Consider the following 7,178-nt stretch of genomic DNA (forward strand, 5'->3'; position numbering starts at 1 on the left):
GAACAATATGAACTTGAGTAATACCAAAAACTCTCAAAACACACCAAAAGACAACAAGAGACCAGGACAAGCACCAGTGACACAGAACATCCAAAAAAGTTCTTTGTCAAGGTCTATCCAGGACCAAGTTGAGAAAATGGATGTTACGACCTCAAGTGATACCAAAACCTCTGATAACACTCCAAAATACAACAAGAGGCCAGGACAAGCACCAGTGACACAGAACATCCAAAAAAGTTCTTTGTCAAGGTCTATCCAGGACCAAGTTGAGAAAATGGATGTTACGACCTCAAGTGATACCAAAACCTCTGATAACACTCCAAAATACAACAAGAGACCAGGACAAGCACCAGTGACACAGAACATCCAAAAAAGTTCTTTGTCAAGGTCTATCCAGGACCAAGTTGAGAAAATGGATGTTACGACCTCGAGTGATACCAAAACCTCTGATAACACTCCAAAATACAACAAGAGGCCAGGACAAGCACCAGTGACACAGAACATCCAAAAAAGTTCTTTGTCAAGGTCTATCCAGGACCGAGTTGAGAAAATGGATGTTACAACCTCGAGTGATACCAAAACCTCTGATAACACTCCAAAATACAACAAGAGGCCAGGACAAGCACCAGTGACACAGAACATCCAAAAAAGTTCTTTGTCAAGGTCTATCCAGGACCAAGTTGAGAAAATGGATGTTACGACCTCGAGTGATACCAAAACCTTCGAAAACACTCCAAAATACAACAAGAGGCCAGGACAAGCACCAGTGACACAGAGCAGCCAAAAAAGTTCTTTGTCAAGGTCTATCCAGGACCAAGTTGAGAAAATGGATGTTACGACCTCGAGTGATACCAAAACCTTCGAAAACACTCCAAAATACAACAAGAGGCCAGGACAAGCACCAGTGACACAGAGCAGCCAAAAAAGTTGGACGCCAAGCACTATCCGACTCCTAGTTAAGAAAATGAACAATCTGACCTTGAGTGAAACCTCTGAAAACACACCAAACGCACCAAAAGACAACAAGAGGCCAGAACCAGCAGCAGGGACACAGAGCAGCCAAAAAAGTTGTTCGCCAAGCACTATCCGACTCCTAGTTCAGAAAATGAACAATATGACCTTGAGTGAAGCCTCTGAAAACACACCAAACACACCAAAAGACAACAAGAGGAAATAATAATAAGCAAGAAAAAGAGGAGGCCAGTACTACCAAACCAGAAAATCCAGAGGCCCGAGATGACAACATGCAGAGAGAAAAGCCAAAAAAGAAAAAGAAGCGCATCTGGTTTCTGAGACTGTTCACTTAAGCCACTTCAACTCTGTCTCCTATAAAATCAAAGTTATATACAACTAAATATTAACAGTTACTTCAACTCCCTAAACATAAATTTTAAAGCATATTTGCTTTAATATTTAGTTGTGTATACATTTGTCATCGGCTCCACCCCTCCCAACCGGTCGCGGCAGATGGCCGCCCCTCCCTGAGCCTGGTTCTGCCGGAGGTTTCTACCTTTTTAAAGGTAGTTTTTCCTCCCCACTGTCGCCAAGTGCTTGCTCATAGGGGATTGTTGGGTTTTTTCTTTAATTCAGTTCAGTTCAATTCATTTGTATGTAAATACTGTTGAATTGAACTGAATTAAAGAAGATTTATAGGAGACAAAGTAAGTCACAGAGTGAACCAGGGTATTATAACATCTTACCCATGAAAATAAAAAATTGCATTAACCAAAACATCTGTTGTCTGAACCTGTAATTTTGTCTCATTTAAAACATGTAAAAATGTCAAATTAGAACAATCTAACAGCAGAAATAAAAATGTTTACATGCTGCTTGAAAACATTGTTCTGTGAATGATATCTACTGTATCTGTGCTGTTGATGCCTTTTGAAAGCATTCCTAATAGCATCTATCAAGTAATATGCCTTGCTCAATGGTTCATGGAAGTATTAACAGTTTTGGTAACTGACTTTGTAAATTGAAATTCTACAGCCTTACACTAGTAAACGCTTGTGCTACACACGGAAGACAGGTATAGTCAGCTCAGTATCCAGTGGGAAGTTTTCTCTTTGGCATCCACAGATGCAACAGCTCATAACTAAATGGTGCAAACAGAGGTGAATCCACCTAAGCAGCACTTGTACGATTGCCCCCCGGCTCCAACTCCCGGTAAACTGAAGACAGATTCAACCATCTGTGTGTTGAAAAATATTAATGAGTCCACACCGCATTTTCTTCTTAGTAATAGCCATGTAACAATAGAAATATAGAAACAGTAATTAATCAGATTACTAGTTACTGAAAAAAGTAACGGCCGTTATTCCCATCACTGATAATGACACGATTATTTGCATTTCCACTACTTATAAACTAGTGTCAGTATTTAATGATCAATATCCACAAATAAGAATTGGAAATAAATGGCACTGGATAAGCACAAATCTGACTGAGAACTTAAACTTCACCTTAATTTGTCTGTCTGTCCTGCTCACATCTCCAATGTTTGTACACGTTGTCATTAGCGTGTCTTCACTCAGCCACTCCACATCGGCCACACCGCTTTACTAACTAAAACACTGGTGTCGGCACATAAGGACGCCGTCATAACCCGTCAACGACACTGATTAGCGTTTATATGAATGTGAGTGGCATCGTTGGCTGGAGCAGCCAGTTACCGGTCACTCACTGACTCACACTCCAAAACAGCACAGAATCAATTGTTATGTATTTATTTTAATTCCAGGTTTGATTTTTTCTGTTTTGTTTTGGGGGGTTTTGTGCACAGTGCAGATTTTGTGTGCGCGGAGACCGTGTCAGCAGTGCGCAGTTTAGAGGGAAAAGTGCAGACAGATGCTTTATCCTTAACACTTTTTATTAGCCAGCTGTAATAAAGATCCGGTACATGGTAGGTGGCTATAATTGCAGGCAGATAGAAGCAAAGTGATGAATATTGTTATGGGACATTTAATTAATTAATTCTTAATGTTTGAAAGACCACAGATAATGAATTAAAAGGAAAACTGTTGCAGGTTATGGATGCGAGTGGAAGTGGTCCTCTGTGACATGACCACTGGGACAGAAGACTGGGCAGCTGAGCACTCCTCTGAAGCAGTACAAAGTACAGAACTAACTGAACCTCCATCCGCTATATAAATGTGATATTAAAATAATATTAATACAAGAAATACAAACTTCTAATTCTAATGATTTCACAAAGCTCAAATAGCTCCATGTGCTTGCTGATTATATTGTAGATGGATGACTTTCCTTACACACTTGGAAAAATGAGACATTAAATTTAAATGAGATGTCTGTTCCCCCTGATGTAACCCAGCTCTGAAATAATTTGTCAAACAAAACAACAACAAAAAAAACGCGTTAGCTTGTGTAAATCTGAACACATCTTCTTCAAGAGTGCAGTGCAGTGTACAACAACAACAACAAATCATCAATCTGTCGATCCACTCGACATCTATCAATTAAAAAAAAAAATAAAGTAAGCTTTAAATTTCCAGTTGAACAGATCCCACCAGGCAGTCCTTTTCTTTTAAAAATAGTCCCTCCTCTTCCTCTCCTGTCCTGTGTTTCCTACATCCTTCTCCATCTCTGAGTGATGTTATCTCATAGTCTTTTCTCTCCCTCGGTAATACTACAAATGTACATTTAGCTAGCTGGCACACTGTGTGACTGTAACTGCACAGAAGCAGTCTGTTTGCTGATATTTGTTGGAGTGTTTAGAAGGTTACATGTGTATTACTGTTAAAGTATACAATCAAGAGAGAGTTTCACTTGTTTGTTTTTGGAACTTTGTTTAAAGTTGTAACTTTCACTGGTGTGATATCTCACCACTAGATGTCAGTAGAGTACAGACTGCAGTCAGCTGAGTTCTGTTGTCTTACCCCCTCTAAAGTGCATAATCCTAGCAATGGTGGCTGCAGGAGGACGAAAAACTGTGACTGGTTGATCCATATGGAGTGCAGGCTGTCAGTCTGCTCTTTACCTGAGCTCTGAATAGAGCTTTGTTAGTTACTGAAGGCCATTTCTGTCGAATGACAGCGATACTGAGCTGAGTTGCTGAGTTTGTCCTGAACTTCTTTTGTTGGTAAGTGCTGCTGTTTTTGTCACTGTAAGCCTCTGTTAGCTGGTGTTAGTAAAACTTTCATTGTTGGACGCTTAGAGAATAAATCCTCAAATGATGTGCGGGTATCACACTGTTTACCAGAGGGAAAGTGTGATTTTCTTAGGAGACTCAGTGATAATATTAGCTGGCAAAATGTTAGCTTATAACCAGCTGGTGTTGTTGTTATTAAGCCAGGTCGTTGTCAGCTGTCTGGAGGGTCACATGTCTAATCTTCTGACAATAAATAACTGCGAAAATGTCTGGAATCGTTAATAAAGAAATTTGGGACAGTTGTTAAATTGTATAACTCTCTCAATGCTCTCTACCTGACCACCTAAAATTGAGCCTTCTGATAATATGATGTAACTGAGATTCATTATGGTCAGCAGAATTTCTTTTTATTGCTGAATGTTGGAGGCACTGCCTTTCAAAGCAGAGACGTCGCCCTGATAGGATGATCGCTCTGCTGCAAGGCTGACTCAGAGAGCAAGTTTAGAATAACCAGTTAACCTAACACATATGTCTGTGGATGTGGAAGGAAACCAGAGCACTGAGAGAAAACCTACATAAAGAAAAGGGAACAGATGGGCTGTGGATCTTTGTGCCCTTTACCACCATGCCAAGTACCAAATAATCATATAGCCCACTGTAGAGTAGCCAAATGTGGTAAAAGATATTAATTATTTTTCATGTATTAGTATTAGTAATGTTGAAAGACACATGTATATTTAACAGGCTGTATCACCTTTTTTAAAAAAAAAAATAAAATTCAGATTTGTTTTGCAGCTCTATATAGATTCTTTTTGGCCACTAAAATGCTCAAAAATGATATTTTGGGAGCACAGGTTGCTCACCCCAGAAGTGGAATAGCTACTTCTGAGGAAAAACGTTCTGATTTGGCTTTCATGAAGACCAGAAAACAAAGAAACCCGAGTCTGACTACATGATTGTCCAACAATCATAATATTCTGGTTGTAAGGAAATGTACTCAAAGGAGAGTTCATGTATAAACCAAGAAGAATAGTGAAAAATATCTGATTTCAAATAGTGGGTTAATCAATGGAAGAAAAAAATGTAAGAAATTTAAGCACAGAAACAACTTGTTAAAATTGTGTGTGTGTGTGTGTGTGTGTGTGTGTGTGTGTGTGTGTGTGTGTGTATAAGCAACTGTTGTGCTATGAGGTACTCTGACGTCACCACTCAGTAGCATATTGCCTTTAGTGTGTTGACTAAAACCACAATATGGGCAGATAAAACAAGGAGTCATTCTGACCTTCATCTACAGGTGGATGATCTAAGATCATTTAATCACATAAAATAAAACTCAGTGAATTGTAAACGGATGTAAATAAAAGCTTGAATATGCATTTAACTTATAATGTGACCACTGTTTGTTTTTAACAATCGAATGCTCTCTGCTCTCTCGTCTTCAGCTTGTTCAGAATGCTGTAGCCCGACTCTTGACAGGCACTCGTAAACGTGACCATATTTCCCCAGTCTTGGCTCGTTTACACTGGTTTCCAGTATGTTCCAGAATTGATTTTAAGATTTTATTGCTTGTTTGTAAGTCTCTAAATGGATTAGCTCCCTCGTAGCTCTCTGATCTTTTAACTAAAAACACTGCAAATAGAACTTTTCAGTCAGCTGTTACATTGCTTCTGATTGTTCCTAAAGCACAGAGGAGACCAAGCGTTTGCCTGACCCTTTGGAACAGTCTGCCTCTTCAAATTAGGACGTCTCCACCACTTTAAATCCCATCTGAAAGCACATTTCTACTCCCTAGCTTTTAATTGTGACTGAGTTTTTGTTTTGTTCTCTTTAGGTGTGTTTGTTTTACTTTTTGCTTTGTATAGCACTTTGGTCAACCTCTGTTGTTTTTAAATGTGCTTATAAATAAACTGATTGATTGCTTGCTTGAATACTATAAAGTGTGTGAATGGGGGGAAAAATACATTTTGGTTGTGTTGTTATGGGTGTCCTTCAGTTTATTTCATACAAAGGATGAATAATGAAGAAAAATATTCTCGATGTTTGCATTTTTATTGTTAAAAACATCTCAAGATGGTGCTCAGGCACATTTCCATAACAGATGGTGTAAGATCTTCATGCAGTACTGGTGAGATGATCGGTGGGACAGAAGGTTAGGCAAGTGGACACTCCTCTGTAGAAGGAAAAATGGAAAGTGTAAGGTGATCAGTGCACAACATCACTGTATTCCAAGCTGTTTTTATATAGAACTTCACCACCAATGTAAAAGTACCGCTTTTAGGAAGAAGGACAGTATTTTCAGGAAGGATGCCGGTCTGCAAGCAGAACTGCCTGAACTTCTCCTGCACCTCATCGCTGAGGTCCAAACTACGTCCTGTGAAACCACGTGATGTAAATCTGCTGCAGTGGGTGTAACTTTGCTAAACGGTTTACTGAACACAGCTAAATGCAACTTTACCAAATAGTCTGTTAATGACAAAGGTTTCATTCCCTCTGGTGTTGAAGGAATAGGTCAGGGCGTACTCATCATACTTCACATCAACCATAAGCATGTCACTCACATACCCCCAGTCTGACAAAAAGGAAAAAAGCAGAAGAGAATATGTGAAAAAATAATACTGGATGATGATGATGGAAAATTATTCGTTTCCTCTCTTTGTGGGCGTACTCACGCCGACTCTTGTATGTGAATTTTCCAGGCACCTCGGTCTTGTTGGCTAAATTCTCCATTTCCTGACATGTATCATTACTGTCGCAAAGACATCACATTAATCTCCAGTGTAAATATTTTAATGCTATTCAAATGATATTTGCTCTGTCTGTCCTCTCGCACTCACGTAAGACTGAAGAACGTCAACTCAAGACCTCCATCTTCAGTTGGCGTAATGATGGCCGTGCCGATCTTCATATTGGCTTTGCGACTGACAAACCACTGGCCATTAGAGCAAATTCCAGTCCGGTACCACTTACCTGCCATCTGTGGACACACAAATGGAAAGCATTGAGAATTAGACAGAAGCACAAGAGCTGTTTGTTGTAACACAGAATATGTATTATCACACAAAATCCAGCG

The 7,178-nt window shown here is 39.5% G+C and overlaps 1 long non-coding RNA gene across 1 annotated transcript; it reads right to left on the minus strand.

Moving 5' to 3' along the window:
- Positions 1-6,138: 6,138 nt before the first annotated feature.
- Positions 6,139-6,942, minus strand: LOC146378940 (uncharacterized). The gene is made up of 3 exons (XR_014801531.1): positions 6,778-6,942; positions 6,378-6,677; positions 6,139-6,278 (listed from the first exon to the last, which is right to left on the minus strand). It is a non-coding gene; the product is annotated as an uncharacterized LOC146378940 (long non-coding RNA).
- Between the last annotated feature and the right edge of the window lie 236 nt (positions 6,943-7,178).

This window comes from Perissodus microlepis, chromosome 10 (assembly GCF_051167445.1).
Source record: "Perissodus microlepis isolate ML-2025 ecotype Zambia chromosome 10, ASM5116744v1, whole genome shotgun sequence".
Taxonomy (NCBI): Eukaryota; Metazoa; Chordata; class Actinopteri; order Cichliformes; family Cichlidae; genus Perissodus; species Perissodus microlepis.